This window comes from Camarhynchus parvulus, chromosome 1A (assembly GCF_901933205.1).
Source record: "Camarhynchus parvulus chromosome 1A, STF_HiC, whole genome shotgun sequence".
NCBI classification, from domain to species: Eukaryota; Metazoa; Chordata; class Aves; order Passeriformes; family Thraupidae; genus Camarhynchus; species Camarhynchus parvulus.
In genome coordinates, this window is record NC_044586.1 from 65,459,923 (window position 1) to 65,486,129 (window position 26,207).

The window sequence follows — 26,207 nt, forward strand, 5'->3', positions numbered from 1 at the left end:
GTATAAATCTTAATTACTGTATGCTAGAAGCAGCACTAACAAACACACGAGGCACTTTACAAGGACCAAGTGTGTCCCTATGTACACGTAAAGAATTTCAGCAATTCCTTCCCTGTGGTTAACAAGACCTAAATCTGCTTAATGGTGAGTAATCTCTAGGAAGCTATATAACATGAATAATTATTCAGAACTCTTCTTTTTAGAGTGTTTTTCCTGAAAACATGCACACTAGATCCAACTTGTGGTGAACTAATGATCTGTGAGTGACACTCGTCATTTAAAATTATTCATAGAGCAGCTTGGGCTGAAGTTGTGAGTCTGGATGATCCTGGATGCTGGGAACTCAGGTGCAGAGATGCTTCAAAACTGTTCAGCAGAAATCCATCACCAGCTCATTTATGCAGGAGAAAGCTTTAAGGGAAAGGCACATGAAATGTTTTAATCAGAGTTTGTGTTTCTGCAGGCAGAGAATGCAGATAAAACAGCACTGGAAATGAGAGCTGCCCCTCCTCATCTTAACTGCAAAAGTGGATGAAACTTCACTTGGCTCAACTAAATTTCCTCGAGCCCATCAGCTAGAAATAAATGATAAAACAAGAATTTCAAATTCCCTTCTAATTATTTTGCATTTCTTATGGTTGGGAAGGCAGTATTTGCATCTTCTGGATTTGCAGGCAGTATGACAAGAAAGTGACAGCAGAAGGCCAAACAGTCAAAGCAGCATATACATATACATTTTTTAAAAGTTTCTAATATTTTTTTATTACTTTTTAATTTTACATTGATCTAGAGAAGCAGTGAGCAGCAATATTGTTGTCCTCAATTAACCTCCTTGGGCCAATAGTTTCTGATTCCAAGGAATGACAAACTCTGTTTTATTTTAAGTAATTTCTGTGCAGTTCAATGGATGTTGATTAATCACCATCAAAGATTTGTTCTATGTTTTTCAGCACCTTGAAAAGAACTAAAGCTCATATGGACTTTCACAAGAACTCATAAGAATTTTTAGCCATTTTAACTTTTATTGTCAGCAGACAGAACACACTTCTCTGCTCCAAAGCTTTTCAACACCTCACTTAAAATAACAACTTCTCCTCTTCTGCTCTGGGATTCCCAGCCTGATATAGGGATAAATTGCTCCTTACAACCTGGGGACATTTCTTTTCTTTCTTGGGCCTAATCCACTGCCAATCCTGTCATTATTATTCTCTGAAGAAAATATCACAGCTAATGTACTGTACCACTGTGATTTTAATTCAAAATTACTGTATGGGCACTTCTTCTTTACTACAGGCTGTATATCCATACACATAAAGTCTTTATCCATACATATAAAAAAAATGAGTTCACTGAAGCTGCTTGGGTACTTACAGAAGAATGTCTTTCCAGGATGAACTACTCAGAAATATGTTAAATTCTTCCAAATTCCCCTCCAGCACAGCAATGTATTCCTGCCACACGGACAGCCATGGTGGGGCTCCAAGAAAAAAAAAAAAACAGTTTTACAGAGACAAAGATTTGGTATCAAGGTATCTTGACTGTGCACATCTAATGCAATTTATATTTTATATATATATATATATAAATTTCTAATTGTTTTAATGAATAGGCATCACTGCATCCTTACCAGCAGGCAGTCAAAATCAACAGTGGCTAATACTTCAGGAAATTTTGACATTTTGGTAAAAAAATTATGAAAACAAATGGGAGAAATCTTGTTGTCACTGTCATATTTTCTGGAAAAACCCCCTTGCCCAGGATTTTTCTCCTGGGAAGCTGAGAAGCCTCAGAGAAAAAGGAAAAAAATATTATCTCTTTTGCTTCTCCTGTGTTTTGCTGCTTTGGAATGTGGTTTGGAGATTGTTTATCCAACATGTGAATTGGTTTTACTCAGTGACCAATCACAGTCCAGCTGTGTCAGGGCTCTGGAGAGTCATGGGTTTTTCATGAGTATCTTATTAAACCTTCTGTCTGTATCCTTCTTTAGTATAGTTTTAGTATAGCATTCTTTAATATAATATAATGTCATAAAATAATAAATTAGCCTTCTAAGAACATGGAGTCAGATTCTCAATTCCTCCTTCATCCTGGGGACCCAGCAAAATACCACAGCTTCTGAAATGTTTCTTTCAGGTTTTGTTCATCCTTATTTGTAATATGGAACTGGAGAAGCTAAAATTAGTTTTCTATATTAAAAATCTCAACTAAGCAGACAGATTTAAGTAAGATCCTTAATTTTTTTTCCCCTGTTCTCAGCTCCCACCAGTCCAAGGGGGGGGTTGCCTGCTTAGCAATTCTCAGGGTCAAGTGCTAAGATGAGAAGGTTTCCATTTTGTGAGTAAGCTTACTGCACTTAATCATGTGCTTTGGGTCCATCCATCCCATCCTGCCCACGAGAGAAAGGAGCCTGCAGAAATCTCTGTATTTAGCACTTCCTGCAGCAGCTCCTGGGCTAATCCTTAATGGTTTGTCATTTAATACCTGCTCTGCTGGGGGATTTGATGGCCATTACAGCAGCTCTTTGCTTGGCTACCTTGTGGCTCAGCCCGAGCTCTGCACAGCTTGGCAGCTCCATCCCTGCCCGGGAGAGAACCAAGCTCTGCCTGGTCAGGCCTGAGGTAACTCAATAAGGGAGTGAAACACTCTGGTGCACCAGGCTGGATAACCATATGGCTGGCTTTGTATCTCAGCGAGGGCAATCACCATTTCCCCTGTATCACTTCCACCAGAAGATATAATAAATTGGCTTGGGATTGCTCACCTTGAGAAAGCGATCCAAGCTCTCACTCTGTGAGCGAGTGCAAAACTAAGCAAAACTGCAGCTCTGTTTCATTACCAACATTTTGCTCAGCTCTAATATTAAAACATTTCCTTCCTACTTTTATCTTTCAGTTGTCACCTTCCCTAGCAAGGCACCATTTTCTTTCATCAGGGCTTTAGAAACAGTGCCAATTTGTTTCCACCTCCTCTCTGTGCAGCTGTGATCTTTAATCCCTGGTATCAATCTCTTTTTCTGTGGTTCCTGCCTCACTCTGTAACCCTTGAAACCTTGGAGCAAATGAGTCTATTTTTGTCTCTGGAGATTTGAGGGCAGATAACACAGTTATTAGAGACATCTTTTTCTTGCTCTGATAATGATGATCTGCCTTCAGTAATTTTTCTGTGTCTAAACTGCCAGTGTGGCTGGAGGAACACTGACATGTTTTTCCTGGGTGTGTAGATTGCTACTTTCTCCTTCTCCCCCCACCCCTTTTTTCTTTTATTTTTTTTCCCTTTTTCTCACTGATCTATTTATTTATTTCAATTTTTGTTTCATCCACTCCCCTGGTATGACTTATCCATTCATGTGTAATTTATAGCTGTCAACATTTACACTAGGCTGCTCAAATTTATTGCTGACCACTGATACGGCTGTAATTTCGTTTTGGCCAAATACCTTAAGCTCTCCCACGTTCCCACAGTGTATTTCTTATACCAGGGCCACAGGAAAGAAATCCCCACTGCAGCATTTGTGCAGCTTTCCTGGATTGTGGCACAGAGACAGAGAATGAGTTTGGACACACTGGGAATGACCTATTACCCTTTTCTTTCTCACAGGATCACAGCTGAGCATGAACTGAGGAAAGAGGAGGTGTTTCAGGTAATGACAACTCCAAAATTTATAATGCCAGAGGATGGAATCCACATTTGCAAAACCCTGCAGGCAACTTTGCAATCTGAAGGACATGAGGCATGTGATGTGATGGGTGGAATCATGTGACCCATGAGATCCAAGTGGAAAGCTTCATTTTAATACTCAAACTGCAGCACCATGAATTATCTTCAGCTTTGGAGGCCAAGCTTTGGCTTGCACTCTCTGTCCACTGATGACAGAGGTTTTTTTAAGAAAAGAAAAAAAAAAAAAAAAACAAACAGAAAATAGGAACTCTTTTGTGATGTAGTTTCCAATACCAGGCCACTAAAAACCTGACGTGTTTCTAATAAAGTTGGCTGCTTAAATACTTTTTTCAGAACTCTGCTTGGTTTTGTTTGTTTTTAATTTTTTCTATACATTTTCAGAATCTTTTGTAAATCTAGATGTGCTTGGCTGAAAAGAAAAACAATTCTTGAGGAACACTTGTTTTCTGAAAAGCACATTCTCAGTTTTCACTCCAAATACGGTTAATTAGAAGTTCACTTTGTACCTTGAAAAACTAACATTGTTTAGGGTCATATCCTTTAATTCCTTTTATTTCTTGTGATCCTTTAATACCTTTTGTTTCTTGTGTGTAAAATTAGCACTCACTGGAACAAGAACTTAATGAAACAGTAAGAGTAAATGGTAAATGAGGGAACTGAGTTTGGTTGAAAAGGGAAATTTCAACCAGTCAAAAATTATTCTTAAGAATATATAAGACATTGGAAGAACCCAGAGAAGCACATTTCTTGAGAAAAGGCTCAATCAGTGCTAATATCTGAGATCTCCTGCCTGGGACAGTCCTTTAGTTCCAGAGACAGAAACAGGTGTCTCATAGACTTCACTATTTCTAAGAGAGTTAAAGAACACACAGCATCTTAATATTTTCATGGTGAAATCACCAAAAGTAATTTTATCCTCTAATAATGTGCCTTTTGTTTATTAATGCCTTTTGTCAGAAGTCAAACTTTGGATTTTTTAATTTTTTCTTTCCTAACGCTTTAAGTCAGAGAAAATGATTTTTTTTTCTCACTCTTTTGCTTACATCCAATAACTCTTTCAATAGAGATTCTTCAGTCCTTGTTAGGCTGGGAGTGGAATTTTAATTTCCTAATCATCCAAAGTGAGCTGTGATGTTCAGATTTCATTTTAGTCATCTCAGAATTTAGTGGGTTAAGAATATTTGTGTCTCAGTGGGATGCACAGCTCCTGACTCACATTATGTAGCATCACAGCTGGATTACTGCCACTTTATGTTTGCAGCCTGCCTTGACCATGCATCCTCTAAATCCCTGGATTGCACAAAATTCAGCACCTAGAATGGCCCCTTGCATACATTGGCTTATCACATGGAGGTGGAGGATGCTGCACAGGCTTCCTGTCAAATGCATAATTACTTTTACAGTGCTTGTATGCTCTTCAAATCTTGTTTCCATCTCCACTTACCTCCCTGAACAGCTGATCAGTCACTGTCCTTGTAATTGAGAATAGTACTTGCCCTTTCTTAAAGATTTGATTTTTTAAAAAATTAAATTCCTTCCCATAAGAGTTATGAGAAACATAATTTTTTGAGCTTTTGGGTGGTTTATTTTGGATGCCTTGTCTTGACTTTTCTAGCAGAATTTCTGCTTAATTGTAATGTAGTTTAAGTGTATAATGCCATGTGTTGCTTCTGCATGAAGTGTGCTATATAAATGTAAATCAGCTAATTAATTCATAACAACAAGTATTATAGCAACACATTGACTGTCATGCTCTGCAGTTTTCCAGTTGAACACTGTGTATATGCTTTGTTAGTAGAGGAATTGCAAGCAGGAGGGTTAATAATTTTAAATCTAAATAGTCTTGGCTGTTTATGCAGCCAACACAATTGTCTGTCTGGAGCCTGTACAGATAAAGAGGCCAAAGCTTCTACTCTGAGCCCTGGTTCATTGAATCATATAAAGGTTTGGGTTGAAAGGGACCTAAAAGATCATCTCTTTCAACCCCTGTGCCATGGGCAGGGACAAAGTTGATGACATTCGGTGTAAATGTGGGAGAAATCACCTATTTGGATGCTTTCAAACATCACCTGTTTATGAAATATGGAAAACAACTCATTTTCTTCTCTGAAATGTACCCAGAGAGACCTATGGATAAACTGACTTTTGTAAGTAGGAATACTGAACATGATCTAAATTCTCAATGACTCTGAATTCAGCTTTGTCATTCATTGTAACAGAATGTTACAAAAACCAGCAAAATTACACTAAAATTACTTTTCTATGTCTCAGCTGCTTCTAAATCCAGTTTATCTCCAAGATCTAAAATTCTCTGGGGTTACAGCAAGATTTATGTAAGCCAATATCTGACAGATCCAAAACATGCTCCCTTCCGAGACAAGGCTGCATGTTGGCAGCTACCAGCATGGATTACCAGTCTTGCTCTTTGCTCAGAAATGCAAAAGCTTTATTTAAAGCTATTTAATTTTAAGCTACTCACTTTAAAGGCAAAAGATTCCTTGAGTGCTTGCAATTTCTTTCATACGCATCCAGTGTACCATGAAATCCACAGGAATGCTGCTGTATTTGCAGTAAGGATCACAGAATCAGAATGGTTTGGGTTGGAAAGGACTTGAAAGTCCATCCAGATCCAACCCCCTGCTGTGGGCAGGGACATCTTCCACTATCCCAGGTTGCTCCAAGCCCTGTCCAACTTGGCCTTGGACACTTCCAGGGATCCAGGGACAGCCACAGCTTCTCTGGAAAACCTCTGCCAAGGCCTCACCACTCTCACCAGGAAAATTTCTTCTTGATATCCTGATATCCCATCTAAATCTGCTTTATTTAGTTTGAAGCCATTTTCCCTTGTCTTGCTGTCACATACCTCTCAGGGGTCTCTGTGGTCCTGGCTGACCCTGAGATATGTCAGAGTCTCTTTTCCCAGCCCAGCAGTCAAAAAAGGAGTCAGGATTCTTCTGTTCTGGTTTTCAAGGTTGTTTATTCTCTGTTATCTATAACATTCTTTTCCTGACCTGCTGAGGTCCATCCAGCAGGTCAGTCAGTGGCACACTGACCGCCTTCAGGGCGGTGCTGTCTTTTTACTCTAAAAACTACGTGTACTTCATTTACAGTAATTTCCCAATACCTATCACCTATGTTAGACTCTTTCTCTACTCTAAACCAATCCAAAAGTGCCACCATCACCCAGAAGGTGGAGGCTAGGAAGAAGGAGAAAGAAGGATAAGACACGCCCAAATTCCTCCATATTGGGACCCTGAGCCCCCATTCTAAAAACCCCAAAATTCTATTTTTCGCCCTGTGACAAGCTATCATTCTACTTAAACTTTCGTGGCTTGTAAATCCTCATATAAAGTTGGTAATTTTTTCTATGGGTCAAAGTCAAAGGCACAGGCGTCTTGGGCTCTGTGCCAAGGTTTCTGAGCCCCCTGGCAGTGGCTTGAGTCCTCCAGGACAGCCAGAGGGATGTCCTGGCTTCCAACACATACCCTTGCAAAAAGTTTCTGTCCATCCTTCCTGTCAGCTCCCTTCTGGCTCTAGAAGGCCACAGTTAGGTCACCCCAAACCTTCTCCTTTCTGGGCTGTACAATTCCAATTCTCTCAGCCCTTCCTCACAGCAGGGGTGCTCCATCCCTCTGATCTTCTTGGTGGCCTCCTCTGGATTTGCTTTACCAGGTCTCTGTCCTTCCTGTGCTGGGGACGCCCAGGACCCCAGGTGGGATCTCAGCAGAGCATTATTGAGGGTATAAATCTGGCTGCTCTGAGGAGCACTTCACAGCAGGGGTTTTGTCACTGTCAGAGCAGTTCCCTAAAGAGAATTTACAGGTGAGAAACAATTTCTCTTCAACTCCTCAATGGAGAATGTTGGTTAGTTCTGGAAAAAGAAACAGAGAACAACTGAAGACTTTAAAACCTTGAAGATACTCAGGTTTTAGACAGTTCACAAGGGAAAAAAATAATATGCAGACAATTTACACAAAATAAAACCTCTAAAATATAGTTCTTTCAGAAAAAGTGTGTGGAAAAATTACCACTAATTTTTTATAGACTACATCAGGTTGTCTGATACAGAAGTAGAATGGCTGGTGCTTAAACATTTTGTCCAATGTAGGGAAAACTACAGCTTTGTGTAGCACTTTCTCAAGGTTTCCTCTCTTGTTTCACATCTCTGAGCAAAAGCTGAGACCAGAAACTCCCTTCCCTAAAGCAATGAGTGTAAGCTGAGAGCAGAAACACCCTTCCTCTCTGAAGCTGAATGCTGGCAGCTGAGTGATGCAGGTTGGCCCTTGCACAGTTGCCAAGTCAGATTTGTCCTGTATCAGCTTCTCACAAACAGCACCGAGCAACTGCACAGGATTAAGGTACACGAGGGGCACCAGGATCTAGAGGAAAATGTTTGAGACACTAAAGCAGCATTTTCAATTGGAGCTGTTTCTGTCATTTTTCCTCTCTTTCAACAATAAAATATGTGTTAAACTGAGCATTGGTCCTTGCAATTCTTGCTAAGTAATATCAGGAGTGACACATAACCCCCCATCCCCCCTCCAAAATGTTTATTCTCCACCAGTGCTCAGAAACTCATCAGAAAAAATCCCTCCACTCCCTTTATGCTATCAAAGCTTTCCTCAATTTATCAAAGTTATTAATAACCACTCTCCAGTGTAGCTTCAAAATAAGTGACTTTTTAATACGATTATGCTTGCAAGGTCTAACAGTTGATTAAATTCTTGTATGTGCAAATGTGCTTGTGTATTCACACATATAAATCCACCTGCATGTTATATAGAGAACATACACAGCTATGCATATTTTTCTTTGCCTCACTGTTTTCAGACACTTTTATAAAGCAAAAGCAAATGCTTCCTTCTTAGGCACACACAATTAATGCAGCTAGGAGGGAAGAAAAGGAAAGATCCTAAAAGGCTCAGTTATGGAGAAATTTTCAAAGTGAAAGATTTAAAAAGACTCAGGAATATAATGTTGAAGTAGCTGTGTAATTATGCAAACCATCCTATTTCTTTCTACTCTTTTGTTGCACAGTTAAATTAAATATATGAAGGGTGTAAAAAAAACTCCAAACAACAAAACAAAGAAACAGCAAACCAAGAATGATTTACATTGTATGAAGGCAGTTACACACTTCAGATTGCTAAAAACATTACCTTAATTATCCACATATTATTCTCAAAAGAAAATAATTCGTTTTTTCTTTATGAAAACTGTCAATGCCAAAAATACTTCATTCCAGAAAACTGGATTTAAAGAAAAACATTCAAAACAACTTATGTTTAAGTCATGAATAGTTTGCTTTGAATTTGTTGTTTTTAAGCACCTGCAAATTAAGTTATCCAGAGATAGGAGGGCCTTGCTCACAACATCTGTGAATGACCCCTTTGGCCAATTATTAGTGATGAGACCTTGTGCTTAGGATAGGGCTTAATTTTGAGCAAGAAAACAGCAATCCATATCCTCAAACTGAGGAGTTATCCATTCATAACGAAAGTTATGAGGAGGTAAGAAAAAGTAGCTGCACCTCATCACAGACCTTGGTATTAAATATTGAAATGAACAGACAAAGGAAAGGCTTTTTAATCAGTACACCAGATGAATGATGACCCTGGAAAACATGTCTTGGACAAGGGCAAATAATACTAAAATTAGGAAATCACAATCTGATGATAGACATAAAAGTTTAAATGAGCCAAATCAATCTCTTCTTTGTGAATTCTTAATCTTTAAATATATGAAATTTTGTGTTAACGTGAGATCTGGCCAAGGGAAGAACATGGGCATTTGTATGGCCCTTGCCATTTGGTTTAAGGTGTATTATCTAATATGACTGCTCCTTGTGTGCAAAAGATGGTGGAAATATTCCTCTCCACTTGTCTTCTCTGTTTATTTCTCCATTGAAAATCTTTCTGAACTCTTTTCTTATCTAAGCTAGATAAGAAAAATCTCGTCCTGTATGTTTGTACAGCTTCTGGCACCCCTGAATCCGAATTTCCAGAAGTAACTTCTCAGTATTTCTGCAATAAGCATGGATGCAGTAAGATACTTGGTCCTAAAGGATTCAGAGATTAATAAACAAGAACAACAACAAAAATAAGCCTGAGGCTGTGAAACTTTTGGCCTCCTCTACTAAGTGAGATCAAGCTCAGAGATCACCCATCCCTTGTATTAAAGACGGTGTTTGTTTTTGAAACAAATATTGAGTGAAGAGTTCAGGCATGAAATTCAAACCACTTATTTTCCAATCTGCTCTTATGGACCTTGACCTTCTACAGGGCCAGATGAGGCAGGAGGAGTGTGAAAATATGAGAGGACCATGGCAATAACCAAAAAGCTCATCACAGTACAGGATCACAGCCCCAGAGCAGAGAAAGAGCCCAGGATTCAGTTTAACAGATGTGATGTTATTAGCAGTGGGGCTGGTGTCTAGAAATAGTAAGGAATGACTGAAAACATATAAACTGAATGCAAAAGGTCTGTGACCTGCCTCTTGAAAAAGCAGATTTAGGTAATAAATTAATAGACTGAGGTGTGTCCTATTCAGCAGTTTCCTGTCAGGAAAGCTCTCCTGGTTTCTGATTCCTTTCTACAGCCTTGTCATGTCACTTCAGACAGAAATATCAGAAGTTGCCCGTGATATGGAGTAGTTACATGATGCTACATAAAGTCTGAGACACCTAAGATCTTCTTCCAGCTGTGGTGAGAACTCAAAACCAAAAAATGACCTCCCAAATCTTTGGTTTTGATCTGTCTTTTAGAAGCCTACCACATCTTCATTTCCATGACAGTTCTAAGGGTTAGCTGAACTTTCAAAGCATTATCCTAATGATATGTATGCATGATAGTAATGAGAAATACATTTTCTCCAGATTTTAATTAAAAAAAAAAAGTCTACATAGAAAATGATGATAACATAGTTGGTGGTACAAGGAAATTTGTGATCACTGACAGGTAATACTTGATTTATTCATTCATGGGGAAAAATTACAACACAACATACACTGTATGAAATTAAGATAGGATCCTAAACAATTTTATCCTTTAATATTTCTAGCTTTCCTGTGTGTGTGTCATAGAGAAACATGTGTTATTTACCCAATGGACCAGAGCATTTTCTCTGAAAAAGATGAGCTTGTAATGGAAATGCTGACACAACCTCAACTATAACAGCATGAACAAAGACACTTTAATAACATTTTTATTGCTGTAACATCTTTTAAAAAATGAAACACCTGGGACTTGTGCTTAAAAAAAATAAAAACAAGAGCAGAATTGCAAGTTCTGTTCTCTTCACACGATGGGAAATTAACACAACAAGTCAAAGACTGGAATGTTAACTTACCCTACCAACATTTATGATCATTCAAAGAAAAAATAATTAATATATTTATGCATGTATTTCCCTGGAAATATATTGCTATATGAGCTAACATTTAGAAATTTCTATTTTTTCAAGAGCTGCTATACCTTCACAGATATAAAAGTCACTGTGGCAACAGAAGAATTTATTCTTCTTTACAATTTAACTTGGAAATTACAAAACAAGAGTGATGAGGATTTTGTGACACACTTAGGATGATGTTCAGGGACACATTGCTATATAACATATACCTTGAGAATATTGTGCTAACACTAAAGCTATGAGGACTTAGTAACATCTTTATAAGCACTGTGTTGCACTGTGTGTGAAGTGTGTTTCTAGGAAATGCTTCAAGTACCACTCAGATCTCCTTCCTGGAAAATCTCAATTTTGGTGATTATTGAGGGAGAAGATGAAGAAAACAGAATCGAGTGCCAGAAGGTCAGAAAGAGATTGTAGGATTATAATTTGCAGTATTGCTGCTCCTTGGGAGTTGCACTTCTGAACAAATTATCACAGCATTGTTGAGAGGGACAAAATTGAACAAGTCATGTTAAATAATCCTTTGCTCAGAAGTTCAGCAAACATCCAAGCTCAAGACCCCAGGCTCTAACATGAATGTTGTCATGGCCCACCTAAGAGTCTTGGATTTTGTTTTGTATTTTATTATAACCTCCCTCTGATGCTGACATGATCTAAAAGATGAGACATTGTACAGGGAGCAGCCAAACTGTTGTGATTTTTAAAGATTTCAGGTTTATAAGCTCAGTGAAGTGTTCAGGAAAGTTGGGGTTGTTCAGCCTGGAGAAGAGAAGGCTCTGGGGAAGCCTTAGAGCTGGAGCAGACTTGGGTGCTGAAAGAAAGTTACAGAGGGACTTCTGACAAGGTCATTAGTGACAGGATCAGGGAGAATGGTTTTAAATTAAAAGGGAGAGAAGGTTTAGATCAGATATTAGGAAGGTATTCCTGACTGTGAGGGTGCTGAGATCCTGGAACAGGTTGGCCAGAGAAAATCTGAATGCTCCATCCCTGCAAATGTTCAAGGCCAGGTTGGGTGTGTGAGCAGCCTGGGATAGTGGAAAATGTCCTTGCCCACAACAGAGGTTTGGAACTTTATGGGCTTTAAGGACCCTTCCAACCAAACCCATTCTATCAGTCTGTGATTCTTCTGTATCTTGAAGTTTCTTATGAATCTGAAAGAAAGTGCAGACACCTGGTGAAACTTCATTTGGAAGCTCCTGTTGCTATTAGGGGCTGTTTTCACCTCATCCAAATTTAGTTGTGCAATAGCCAGTTTTTAGTTCAAGATTCAGTCCTGTTCTGGCCAATGGACATTGGTGGATCTCATCATCCTACAATAATGTTCAAGACAAGCAGAAAACCAGTCTCTTGATACAACCTTTTGAGGGAATGTACACTAACATTGTGAGAATGTCTGTGTTTTACATGCCTCTATTTTGCCTAAAAAACCCCTCTTGTTGCTCTTTAAAACTGCAAGAACAACTGAATTTTCTAAATAACAGTTTCCTATAAATCTTCTGATTGTTTAAAATTTGAATTCCCAGTCACGTTAAGTTCTTTATTAATAGTTAGAGAAACACACTGAAAAAGCAATATCAAGAGCCTAATATTTACATGTGCTTGGACTCATTCTTGCCATTGATGCTGGTGAGATCTGAGTTCTGTACATATCATCTTATCTCTTTCTTACTTCTCTAGGTGTAAAATGACAAAAATATAACTTCTCTAGCGCAGAAGATATCATGGTGATATCATGGTGAAAGTTTACACAGTCCTCAGATAAGTTTAAGAAACTGACTGCGTATTTGAATTTTTAAGGTTGCTTTTAGTGTGGTTTTGGGAAAGAGTGAGAAGAATTAAATTATAGATGTGTTATAGCTTTTATCATTACCAACAAAGGTACTAAAAGTATTGGATTCAATGCAGGGATCCTCCTGCAGACTCCTTTCCAGTGTACTGAATTCCATTTGAATGGTGTTCTATGCATTTAAAGTCAGGCTTCAAACTTTACTGAAATGCAAAATTGCTGGGGCAAAACTTATTGCAGATGACTGGTTTGTTTTACTCTCATTTATTTGTCCTGGTTTTGGGATGGCATCAGATTATTGTGAGTCTTCATTAAATTCTATCTAAGCAATTGAGTTTTTACACTCTGGGAGTAGTACGAAAGTACCCTTTATTGGACCATCTGTGCTCTCTCTGAAGCATATGATTCAAAAGAAGATCCAAAAAAATGCATATTTTTCTATTAAGTCATACCTGATTATAAATGGGAGATTAAAGAAAGGAGACTGCACCAACATGGGAACCACAAAGACAGGGATTTATATTTCTTGAAAAGCTGGTGCTGTTAATTGTGCAGAACAGGACTTATATTTATAGACTCCACACTAAAACGTCTAAGTCAATAAATTCTAAGAATTTCCGGTGTGCCTTAAGAAAGTCCTAATTTTGCTTTTCCCTCTGCAAAGCAGTCTCCTTGAACTTCATCTTTAAATAGTATGTGAAAAGAATTAATTTTTTCAATAGTTATGTCTATTTCCACTCTTATCTGCTTACCAATTATAGATCTCTGAGAGAGGTTTTAGGAAAAAAAAAAAAATAATACAAACCATCAATTTTCTGATCTTTCTTTTTTTGGGATAATTGTTTTAGCTAACTACAAAAAAGGTGATTTTATCCTTCATTTTAAGTGGAAGATTTCCAACAGGACAAAATTAGTAAGAATTACCAGAACTGTCTCAATAGTCCGGTGATTTGATTGGTGGTGGAGGAGTTTTAAGCTCAAGTCCCTGGTCTACATTAAGTGCAGTTAATGTCGAGGCTGTACTGGGTTAGAAAAACCAGGAAAAAAAAAAGGCTCAATGAGTAGTAAACTATTTCCTGTGTAATATTTCTGTTCAGCAAGTGTATGCATTTTCAAGGTAAATTTAGAAGTCATCTAAAAAATTCATAAACTACTTTGGACTTTTTATACTTTTTGCTGAAATACATATTTTGTACCAGCATTTTTCTGTTCACTAAGAACAGCAAGCAGAACTGAGAAACTGAGCTCTCCCATACCAAAGTTTTTTCTCAGTAGAAGTTAAAGAACATAAAGTCACAACTTTCAACCAGTGCCCAGAATTTTGGAGTATAAAGATAATCCCTAGATCTATATATTTTTCAGTATATATTTCTGATTACATAAAATGCAAATTATGGAAAAGGGGAATTCTGTGAAACGAAGAGAAAATAAAGCACTCTGAGTAAATTGGAGAGAAAATGGTCAGGATGAGGGGTAGCTATGTCTTGAAAGTTTCCTGCTTGTGTCCAAAGATGAAATGAAGCACCATCAGCATCTTATTTCCCTTTATTTAGCAAAGACTCTGGAAAACCTGGTAAAAGCCATCTCCAAGTATCCTGAATACTTATCCATTTGTCTTCCAGTTACCGTGTATCATAGTGTATCTCCCAGCCACAGGTCACAATTCCATCCAGTCTCATTCTCCTGTGATGTCTGTCGTTAATGATCATCTGCTCCTGTCCCAGCCCAGCAGGGAGCAGATTGATCACAAATGCTTTGAAACACTTCAGATCTTCAGTATCACGTTTGTCTCTTGGTCAGTGAAGTCGTGGTTGCCCCTTCCCTGAATGCATCCAATGTCAAGTTGGATGGGGCTTGGAGCGCCCCGATCCAGTGGAAGGTGTGTCTGCCCATGACAGATGTGTCAGAGCTGGATGAACTTTAAGGTTCCTTCCAACTCAAACCATTTTTTGATTCTTTGATTTACTTTATGAACTACTAAGGAATTGTATGGGCTGCCTGTGTATCTTGACTTTTTCCTCAATAAGTACATATACATTTTTGTGGTTCGTTGCTATGGAGAGGACAGTTCAGTGAAAAATAAATGCACTGTGAGTATATAAATCTTCCGGCAGAAGGTAAGATCTTCTGAGATACTTAGAAACAATTTAGTGTATATTTTTCACAATGCAGAACTTCTTTGCCTCAACACTACAATTACAGCAGCTGTTAGTGTCATGAACTGAAACAAAAGCACTTTAGTTAAGATTAGCTTTTAGTTTTCTTCCAAACATGAAATAGCTCAATTATAAAAATTTCCATTTTTTATTTTTTGGTACTTCTATACTAAACAAAATAGCCCCTTCTCCTCCTTCATAAATTGCTCTAGGGGAACCATGGTTTCAAATATTGTATTAGCAATGAAAATACAAAACAAATGCAACACTCATTTGGATGATTTAAAAGCACTTGGTCTAAAAAACAAGTTGCTGAATAAATAAATGGGTTCTTCAGACATTGTGTGCTTGTTAAAGCAGAAATCTTGGCAACAGCTGTGATTGCTGTTCAAAAAGTGTGAAGCTATCTTTAAATATACAGATAGTTTTATTTAAATCCCAGGGAATTTGCATGCATTGAAGTTAAATTCTGCTTAAGTATTGTGCTGGATTGAGGCCACAAGTTAGAAATGCAATTTTTAATTTAAAGCATCAGATAGATATAAAATTTGAGGTAGACACAAATCATTCAGTAGTCCTTGTTATTCCAGCCATTAAGGTAGAACAGCAAGCAAAATTGCATTTACATGTGAGCTGAAATGAAGGGCTCCTTCTTGTTTATATCAAAGGCAGTCAAACCTCTCACTGAAATGGAGATTGGGCACAGAATAGTCATTGCATAAATAACTTCCTTTTTGTTCAGTGATAAATGGAATCCATTTACAAGTCAAATGGAGAATGGGTAAGTGACCATGTATGTCCATGTAACATCTGTGTGCTCACTGGGAAATCAAGTGACCCTGTTCTTATCGTTCAGCTTTTTCAGTGTATGACATGTCAATCACATTAAGTGTTTAAGATGCTACTAAACTCTAAGACTATGTAACAAAATGTAGAAATGCTATTTCTTTGAGCTGTCCAGCTCTGATACAAACCTTAAAATACTCAGCTCTGATCTGAGTAAAAATGCCAAGGGTGCCTTGCATTTTGAAGCTGTGAGTCTCACCAGTTTTGCCAAACATCTTGTGGGAAGAGACATCTCTTCTATCATATCAAGAACTTCCTGTTTGGGGTTTTCTGAACTAGGACTGTAGAGGAAATAGTCATGATTTCAGGATTTTAGCACTCCAAGTGCCACGAGGAATTTGGAAACCTTTCGAATTTTAGCAATGAAATTTGATAGACAAAAAAGTTAATAAAGCATTTTGTAAGTTTTGAAAAAAAAAGTGCATTCATTTTTATATTTCGTCATTAAAAAATACACTTTCTCTAACCAATCTTTCATGAACTAGCTTAAAGACAGCTCTTGCCACTGTCCCATTCATATAGTGTACATTTGTTAATCTGTTTTTGCAAATTTTAAATGTTCATACTTATCCTGAGGGCAAACTAGTGAGAATTTTAGATCCTCATGTGGAGAAAAAAAAAATAGAATAAAAGGGTCCTACTGCATTTACATGGGTAATTCACAGCATCTAAACTATTCATAGAGTAAGTTCTTCCCCTTTAAATATTTTTCTGCCCCTTGTTTTAGCAACAGCCTGAAAAAGATCCCTGAAGGTTAGGAGAGTAAAAGACAGGGATAGCAGTCTCCCTGCACTCCACTGAGGACAAAGATTCCAGCTTTCGCTGTTCTGCAATACTAGAAGTAATAGAAGAGAGTCTCCTACATACACATTGGAATATGTACAGCTGTCTCATTTATATGTTTTCATATAACTTAGAAGTTGTAAAGCTAATATTCCTTAGTTTTCTGTTTATAGATAGGAAAAAACTTTTTGTTTATTGGAGTTCATATACTAATGCATCCAATGTCCAGCACAAAGCAGAATGCTGTATTACACTTCATATCTCCTTTATGTGCCTAAAGCGCGTGAGATTCTTTTTGTTCGTATATTGATGATGACAGTATGATTTTTTCAGTTAAAGTAATAATGAAATCTTATAAAGGGTTTGGTAATAATGGAAAATTTTCACAGTGATTGGTCTAATAAACCTATGCCAACAGCTCCCTCTATGTACCATATAAAGGATGCTAGCAAATACATTGCATGTAATATGTATTTCTCTTCCAGAGAAAGATATTATTAAGGAGAAAGAATAATTTCTGCATCATTTAATTTTGTCTACAGTGAAGATTAAAAAAGTTTCAATAAAAACATTACTTGGTGTCACCTGCATAATTATAGTGATGCGTTTTCCTGTTAAAAATTTCCTTGATAATTTAGTGTATAACTCTGGCTAATTCATTCAATTTGCTTCCTAATCCCATTTGACATGCATAGATTATTGTAATGCAGATAGTTCTTTGAGTACACAAAATGGAACAATGCAATAAAAGGACAGTAACTAGTGTTATCTGTCTAAAGCTGGGAAAGGGAAGATGAGGGAGCATGGAGGATTATCTCTAATGAGAGCTGTACATCTGCTTGAAAAAGAGTGATACACTATTATAAGGAGAGCAGCACTGTTAACAGGAGACAGCACTAGAGAAGAAATCAAAAGGGTTTTATCCTTTAACTTGTTGCTTGTTTTCTGTGTGACAGTAGACAGGTGCCTTCCTCTCCCTGTCTTACCTCCCTTTCCTCCTTTTCTTGTTTAACTCCTGAACTGCCAGAGTGGGCTGAAATGTGTCTGTCACTACGGGCTGTGCTTGTTAAATATAATTTAACTGATTATTGTGTGTCAGGACAACTGAGATAATCTGTGTACAGGCCCGTAAAAATGATGAAATATGGGCTTTTTTTTCATCTATTTCACAGCAGGTTATATCAGGGGACATTAACTTGCATTTTTTCATAGGCTGGAGGATGTTTACAGTCCCTGGTGCTCAGGGACACAGGCAAGTTGTTAAACTGCAGACATTTAACTGTGACTCTAGCCATGGGTGGTGCCTACACAAATTTGTCTTGATGGATGCTTTTTGCCACCAGCTTCCTAAAACGAACAGCAGAATTAGCAAGTCCTCTTAGGCCTGAGTTCAGATCGATTCCACTAAGTACTTTTTACTTAATTAACAGAAGGTGATCTGCTTGCGAGTCAGGGAGAAAAATAAATGAAACTGAAAAACAAGTAACACCTTTTTTCTCTCTCTCTCTTTTTTTTTTTTTTTTTTGAAGTCAGTAGGTTTACAGTAGGTTATTGGGCACTGGGCATGTCTGCTTGCCAAAGAATTTATCAAGTACATTAAGGAGTAAAGAGTCAGAACAGAACATAATCACCATGTGCAAGTTTATCTGGCAGAGTGGTTCAGAAGTGCACACCACTGTTGTGCTGTTGAAGTTTAAAATGAAACCTTATTTTATGCGGAGTTGAGGGAACAGAAGGGAAAGCAAAACAAGGGAAGGCAAAGCTTTGAAAGATTAGGTTCACTCTGGATACTCTGTAGTTCTGAAAGGATGTTGTAGAAATTTCACATGGGATTTGACCACCAAACTGTGTATGTGACTGTGTTCACATACAAGCCCAGGAAGATTTTCAGTACATGTTTTACACGTACAGATGGAAGAGGAATGAGCCAAAGCTCAGGGATTCCTTCTGAATTACTGTTCCCACCTTTCCACGTTTCTTCTCAGTGTGTAGGCCCTTCCTGTGTGGTTTTTAATGTACTTGGATTAATAAACTAAGCAACTTCTGGCAATTTGCTCTTCTCCTCCCTAAATTTTGCAGGATACCAACCTGCTATTCTTATCTATAATTATGTATTTTAAGTTAGTAACCCCTAGACACTTCTGTGGAAAATATCCTTCTTTCTTTTCCCCTCCTAATACTGTAGCAAGATATCCGTGTGCGTTAGAAAATTTTCAGTGCAACTGGAAGAATCAACCAGGAAACAAAGCATTCCAGTCCCAGTAATTGAGGCACTCATGGTCCAGACCACCCCAGCACCTTTCTATCAGCTGCCCCTTCTGAGAGAGATGAGGCTACAGCAGTTTTCACTGCAGCCAAACTCCTCCGTCCCAGCCATCCTGCCAACACCTCTCATTTGGCTCTTTTTTCATCCCTTGCTGTCTCCTGTTCTCTTCAAACCAGTGCCCCTGTGTCACACACTCCCCCAAATGCCATCTGTGTGGTTTCTTTCAGACCACTGATGCAAAGCCCTTGGATAGCCCCCTATTTACTTGCTTCAGAGCTGCACTCAGAGGTCCCACTGCCTGAAACACTGCAATCAAGCTGACAACACAACCAATCAAGGTCTGACCTGCAGCCGTTTCCAAGGAAACTCAAGCCACTGCCACAGAAACAGATTGTACACAGTGGAAGGAAACATGTATTTTGGGTGAAGGGGAAAAAAAAATAAAAATAACCATTTCAGATTTTTTTCTCCCAGTACTTCTGAGTTATTACAAAACACTTCTAAAATAATAGTAATGAAAAATGCTCTTGTTAAGAAAGATTGAGCGATGATGGTCATGTAAGTACTTAAAGCCAGGCAAAGAGCCTCCAAGAAAGGCTATGAGCTAGAGCTGAGTGAGTGGTTGTTCCTGCTTTGCTTCCAAGTCACTTCATAACCCTTGCAAAGCCTTTGCAGAAGATTTCCAAGTCGTTAAGTCCCTAGTTCCAATGAACAAGTCCAGATCAAAACAGGATGAGTACCTGAAGAAGAAAATTTTGAAGGAAACAACAAGATTATCATGGCCATTCTGGAAAGACAGAGAAAATAACCTAACAGTAAAGGCCACCTCTCCTTGAGGAAACGGCATCACCACATTTTACACTAATGATTCTGCTTAGTGGATCAATTTATCAATTGGGAAAACTGTTATTTTTCCTTAGTGGAACAGTTTGCTATCTATTGTCATTTAAAATTTACTTGTAAATCAATTGAATTCAAATTTGTTTCTGAACCAATGTCCCGTTGTTTGAACACAGGGTGCATAAGGAATAATCATATTCTTTGTAAGGATGGCTGATGGGTGTATTGAAAGTGCCTGCTGTGAACTGGGAGCTCTCAGTTTTAATGCAATTATCAATGCAATGAGGAAAATGTCACAGGATGATTTTCACCAGAAGGGAACCTTCCACTACAACAGGGTGTTGAGAAACTTGTCCAACTTGTCCTTGAATACCTCCAGGGATAGAGCAGCCACTGCTTCTCTGGACAACCCTTGCCAGGACCTCACTACCCTCACAGTAAAGAATTTCTTCCTAATATCCAAACTAAATATACTCTCACTCAGTTTAAAGCCATTGTCCCTTGTCCTGTCACCACACACCCTTGTAAAAATTCCCTCTCCAGATTTCTTGTAGGCTCCCTTCAAATACTGAAAGGCTTCAGTAAGGTTTACCCCAGAGCCTTCTCTTCTCCAGGCAGAACAATTTCAATTTTCTAAGCCTGTTTCTGGCTAGAGACTCTTTTTTCCAGGATGTGGTTAGTTGCATCTCAGAGTAGACCAAATGGACCAAATGGACCATGTTCTAAAGACAGGTTTTGATTTCTTCTGGTCCTGGAGGGAGCCCAGAGTGCCTCACTCAGGGTCGGATGTCTAATTCCAGTTCTCTACACTTAGCTAGATAATTCTCCTCACTGACTGCTAGAGTGGAGCTTGGAAGAGGGTTGCCAACATCAAGGAGTAAGTAAATAAAGTTTTTTGAGATCCTTGTTGTGCAATTTGAGAGACTTTGGGAAAAAGGTGAGGAGGTTTTGTTGGGGCAATGAAAGTCTCCTTTTGTACTGTTGTTCTGCTCTATAAAGAACTACTATGGAGGATACAGAAAACTGAGGTTTTTCTGACTTTTGGTGGTGACTATGAGGAAAGAATCTCAGGAGGACAGAAAATGGAGCTAAGGACTTCCTATTGTGGTTTTACACTGACTCTGACAAATACAGCTGGACATGCATGGCTAACTCATGGAACCTGACCCAAACATCTGTGCAAGAAGTGTATCATAATTAAGTACATATTAATTAAAGCTTAACCTCAGTATATGCATGGTTTGTGACCCTGGGCAACTATCTATGATCTGCACCCAGAAAAAAACCCAAATACCAGCAGAAACTAATATGAAGAAAAAGAGTTTTGTATTGGAGGGAAAACTGACTACAGCAAGCAATATTCAGACCAGTCAGTATTTGAACATATCACGCTTCTGAAATGTGGATTTTTTTCCCAAGGAAGGAGTACTTTTCTTCCTACTATAAGTGCCCACTGCTCCTCCTTAAGTTCAGTTCTCTGCCAGGCACTTTCTGCTTTCACAGTTCTGTTCTATCCTGTATTGTGTCTGTAGTGCAATATGTGACAATTAATAAGAACTGTGAATCAAAGCTTCCAGCCATGATGAGACAGCAGATAGATTAATTAACAGAAAAAGAGCTTTTGGGCAGGGAGAGTTAAAGGAATCTCAGTCAGACTGCTCACATTCTAATGGTAATAAGAAGATAGTTATAACAAGAGCAGTCCTGAGTTTCTCATAGAGTTCTTCCTAAATCTCTGAATGTGATAGTTATCTTTTACAGTGACCATAAAATACATCAAATGGATCTAGGGAAATAAGATCAATCTTCAGTTTTTAGTCACCCAGTTTTATTTTTCTTCCTGATGTCAACAGTACACCATCATACATGGCTTTGCCTCAAATTGAAGACTTTATGCTTTGCATCTCTTACAACGAAAACTCATTATTCTGCTTATGAAAAGTATGAAATGGCTTAGAATGCAATCTCTCTATGTCCATAATTTGAAGTCAAGCATGTTGTTCAGGCAGAATTGAAGGCAATGTGTTTGTGATCCCCAGTGGCTGAGGAATAAGGGAGGAATTTAACTGCATTGCAATTAGTGTAATCAAAAAATTATGGATTTGTTTTTAAATCAAGAGGCAGACAGAAGTTGCTTTTTATGGACTGCAAACATTTAGTTCAAATTTGAGTTACGAGAAATTTTCTCGGAGCCATTTAAGCATGGCTCTTTATGTGCTTCTCAGCAGAGTTGTCTCACTTTGCGCAAATAATTATTGGTAATTTAAAATGCCCATTGCCTTTTCACCATTATACAATTCCAGCAATGTCTCACTGCTCTGAATTTCCAGAGGTTCCTGTCAAGACATCTTAAGGAGAGGTTTCTTTTAGGCAGTTGTATTAGTGTGTGTCTGAAAGGCAAGAGAGACCTAGAGCTCCTTTTTGTGCCAAGGAAGCTGAAAGATGTGATTTGATTTCCTCTTTCTTTCAAGATTTCTCACAGTAACATTTATAAATGTTTAAAAACAGTGATGTTGCCATGTACAATATGATTTAGCTGGATGCACTTATCATCCAAACTTTGTAGAGTTCATAACTAACCAGATGCCTTAGACCTGGTTATTTTCAAGGTTTCTGGGGTATAGAGCTGCTGTCACTGTGTCTGAATTTGCATTTGGACACTGGAGCATGCAATTCATCAGCTCCTCGACAGCATCACAACAGACAAGAAAATAGCAAATATAGGCTAATAAGGCTGGGGACTGACCACTAGTGATTGTAAGAACTATTAGTGATCATAACTGCTTCATTTTTTAAATGCAGACAGAAAAAAACCCCAGAGATCCAGCTTCCATTTGTTGTGTGTGTGTGTGTGTGTGTGTGTGTGTGTGTGTGTGTGAAAGCACTGACTGCCTCTGCCTAGAAAAAAATGCAAAAAGTGAAGAACCAAAGAACACACGAAACCCAGCAGATCTGATTAAGATAATTACCTTGAAGCAAAGTCCTGAATTTTTGTCATGCCTTTGATAATCAATCTGTAGAGCCATTGGATGAAAATGGAAAGAGCACAGAAGTAGGCAGTTCAAAACAAGACTCTCCACTTCTACATGACCACAGCTCAAAGTTTTGCTTCTCCTCCATTCCCTTGCACATCTTGGTTTCCTTTCCTTGATGACTGCAGACTTAGGAGGAATAAGGAGTCTCATCTTAGGAGGAAGAAGATCTCAGCTCAGTCATTCTTCTGGTGTTCCATCAAATGCAGGAATGGTTGGGGACTATGAGCTCCTGCCCCTTCCGGGGACAGTGAATTACCCAGGACCTGCATTAACACATAAAAGATAGACAGAACTGTGTCTTTCTTCTCCAGTTGTGTTATGAGAAGCACTTAATCCAGATTGGATTCCAGGTTCATGAAGAGTCTCCTCTGGTGATCTGACTGAGATGCTCTGCTTCACGCAGAGCTGAAGTTCAGATGCAGCATGCAGATGTGATACTAACTTGTTCTACCTAGCTCCTTATTTGATATTTTTGGTCCAAAGTATGTGGGTCTTACCCAGCACTAAACAAGGCACTCAGGTGTGTAATTTTGGTCTTGGATTCTGTTTTTCAATCTGTACCCCTTAAAGTTAGTCAATGCAGATCACATGCTTTGTTAGACCTGCCCCTTCATTTTTCAGGTGTTGTAAACTGTAAAACAATAATAATTAGCATTTCCCAAACCTGCAGAAAATTATGAAGATAGTTACATTAAAGAGTGAGAACTACTCCAAGTCTGAGGTGACAAACAGAACAGCATGGAAAGTAATTTTTTTCTGCCCTGTTAAAATTCTATGGAATGCAATAGTGTGTCTGCTCTGTGCTGAAATGAAAACATGAGAGATCTGTCCCACACTGATCAGGTCAGGGCACTCTTACTGTTACCTCCACAATTTGAGTCAGTCAGAGACAGATCTTGCACTTTTTTCATATCTGTGAGTGCCTTGGTTGTGCTTGGTGGCTACTCCAGAATGAGTGTCTTTCCAGTTTACCACATGTCTCTGTTAAATTTTCTATCTAAAGTGTTTCTTTCAGCATCTCTGGACAAAGTTGGGTTGTACACAGTAGATCTTTAATAAACAGACACTTAACTTACCAGTTAATCTTACCAATTAGCTCTAGGAATTGTAGCCTGTCTGAAGATCTTTGCATTCATAAAGATGTCTTCTCTTTGAGAAATATTTTTTTTCACAGGTAGAGAGCATTTTCTAGAATTTCTTTTATGCTGAATACCAGAAAAAACTTTCTCAAAGCTATCACCAGGTCTAGCAAGAAAGGCATTTACCAAAGTAGATGGCAAAACATGTCTTTAATTTCAGCTTTCTTCTTAGCTCTATCTTGGAGAAATACATTAACTGGATGTACAAAAACATAGTTAAGCATTCTTGATCTTTGTTGAAATCCAGCCTCTTTTAGGAAGATAAACAGGAACAGATTGCATCAAATTTACAGCAAAGAGAAGTAACAACACTCATTATGCCACCAACTCATTTCACTCTGACACCAGGGGTCTACCCACTGGACACATTATATTTTCTTAAAACACATTGATTGAATACAGTGTGAGGTTTTGTTTGCTGGAATTCATTGCTTAGAATTGTTCCCAGGCTATTTGCTATTATTATGCCCTTACAATTTCTTTGGCTGTTTTGCTGTTTCTCTAGTTGATAACCCTGTTATTCCCCCATGCTTAATCCTCCCCTGGACTCTGCTGCTTGATTGTACGGGGGTGTTATCACCACTGATTGACTGCCCATGTCTTTTAGTCCCTTTCTGTTTGTGTGGGTAGGGGGTTAAAGCACTGAAAAGGGGGATTAGAAGCAGGTTTACAGTCCATAACTCTGCACTTAGGTGACTGATGTCATGGTAATTAGACTTTTCAAGTTCCCTGTAATGCCATTGCATGGTTATCATTGCAATTTAAAATCCAAATGAGTTCTCTGCATTTTGTAGTTATTCCCAACGTATTTTTTATTTTACTTCTCACTGAGTTAAAAATCTCTTCTACTTCTTTAAAGAGTTTGTGCTGGTCTCTGCCTACACCTGATTGTGTCTCAGTTGCTACAAAATTCCTTTCTTTGTTTGCATAATCATAGGTTTATTCCCTTTTTTCTTGTTTTTCATCATAAATTCCTACGTGTGGTGTCTGACCTGCCTGAAAGAAAATCACCACATTACCTGCAAATGGGCTCGGCTGCTTTTGACACCAGGCAACTCTCAGATTGATTTTCAGCAATAGCTATTCACACGCAAACCTTAACAGCCTGGCACCTGTGTATCTATCGACCCCTTTTGGTAGCCCTTGTTCCTGGCCATACCCCTGGGTCAAAGAACAAACGCCTGCTGTCGATTCCATCCATTTGCCAGCGTCCCTGGGGAATGAAGAGGGAGCACAGCTACAGAACCAAAGGTTAGGAAAATTCATTAGACAAAAATAATGAATCCCTCAGTTCCCAGGAAGCAGTTCAGCAAAGATATTTAATTACTTGCTGGTCTTTACTCATATCCTCTTAGTGAGGTATGTGTTGTTTATGAGCTTGTGGTAGATTGGAATCAAATAGAGTTTGAATTCAGCATTTAAGATTAAAAAAGGAAATGGCAAAGAAAAAGAAAGAAAAAGAATGCTTTCCAGATTAAATTTCTGAAACTATTGCGGCAATCTTTATGTAAAAATGTTTCAACTATTTTTGTCATAACCATCTGATAATTTTGGTTTTCTTTTACAAAGGGACAATTCCAGTTGATGTCTAGCAGTGAGTTATGAATGCTTCTTTATCAGTTGGAATAGAATATCTGTGCCCATAAATTTTCCCAAGTGCACAGCTACTGAGTCTATCCTTCTGTCTACTCTTAATCATTTTAAAGACAATTGCATTTTTATTTTGAGGTAGCCTAAGAGGAACTTCCAAGTTTTGCAGCTCTATTTATTTTTTTATCTCTACTAAATAATGCCTGTGTGAAGTCCTGGAAAGATGAGCAAAACGCAGCAACACTTAAAAATTTCCTTGAGGGGCTTCTGCCCCCCTGCCACCTTCTTTTATGTATTTAGGAATTTCCTAAGTCTGAATTTGTATCTTTGTCAATCCACAGTTCCTCGCAATCTTTGTCACAGATTCTTGGAATCACAGAATCACAGAATGGTTTGGGGTTGGAAGAGAGCTTAAATATCATTAATTTCCAACCCCCCTGCCATGGGCAGGGACTCCTTCCACTAGACCAGGCTGCTCCAAACCCAATCCAGCTTGAACATTTCCAAGGAGGGGATATATGACACTTAGAGAGAAAAAAACCAAACAGAACGAGAAAAAACTGAAACCTTTTAGGCTAATACCACCATTTAGTCAAACCTGGCTTTCTGGTGAGTGTGGTGTGCAGTTTTTTCATGAAATGTCTCAGCATTTTCAATCAAGGCTAAAAGATCTAATCTTT